This window comes from Sinocyclocheilus grahami, unplaced genomic scaffold (genome assembly GCF_001515645.1).
Source record: "Sinocyclocheilus grahami isolate Dianchi unplaced genomic scaffold, SAMN03320097.WGS_v1.1 scaffold30.1, whole genome shotgun sequence".
In the NCBI taxonomy this organism is placed as follows: Eukaryota; Metazoa; Chordata; class Actinopteri; order Cypriniformes; family Cyprinidae; genus Sinocyclocheilus; species Sinocyclocheilus grahami.
Window position 1 is genome coordinate 2,309,825 of NW_015505209.1, and position 855 is coordinate 2,310,679.

At 35.7% G+C, this 855-nt stretch overlaps 1 pseudogene; it reads right to left on the bottom strand.

The window, feature by feature from the left end:
- LOC107573088 (N-lysine methyltransferase setd6-like) overlaps positions 1–346 on the bottom strand; it is a 4,540-nt pseudogene extending 4,194 nt beyond the window's left edge.
- Positions 347–855: the final 509 nt, after the last annotated feature.

Sequence of the window (855 nt, forward strand, 5' to 3'; positions counted from 1 at the left end):
AAAAGTTTTACCACTGCCATTATAAAAATCTTAATTTCAAGAAAGATCTTCACCAAGACAAGTATGAGGACCTGAAAGGAAATGTATTATTATACATTACTCATGTGTCTTAAAAGAATTTGCAAACACAGACATAAATTCACTATGACAATAAAATAAAGCATACAAGCAGAGACAATGTTATCTTACCAACAAAGAATGGCATAAAGGCCTCAGGCTTCTCAAACCAGGCCTGCTCATTCAGGAAGTTGACTGGGTTAAACTCATGAGGAAACTTCCACGATAGAAAATTCCACGAGATGTTGGGAATGATAGGAGTTCTCTGTAATTTCCTGTTACTTTCCATTACTATTTAATTAGGTTTTTAAGAGCATATATTGTTTAAACACTTTACTGATTCTAAATGACATTACATGATTTTTGATGACTTTGACTGGTATTGTGGTTATTATATGTATACAAGTGGTTTGGAGAATGAATGGATGAATGGAAGTCACAGTCCTCTCCTGCATTCATCACATTTACAATAACAATGCACTTTATCTATTGAACACTTTTACATTAAATGGTTTATCCGATATTTACATTGAATGAATTTGAATTTGGTCTTTTTCATGTGTGATTTGGTTAAGTTACAGGTCACATGGCCTCTTAATTAATTTACTGTTTGCCTTTGTCCATTTATTTAGAATTTAACTATTCACCCTGCTGAAAAATCCAGCATAGTTGGTCACCATCATTGGGTATGTTTTGCATGCTGGATCCCAGCATGGGATACTGGTTGCTGGTTTGCTGGATCCCATCATGGGTTGCTGGTTTGCTGGACCCCAGCATGGGATGCTGGTTGCTGGTTTG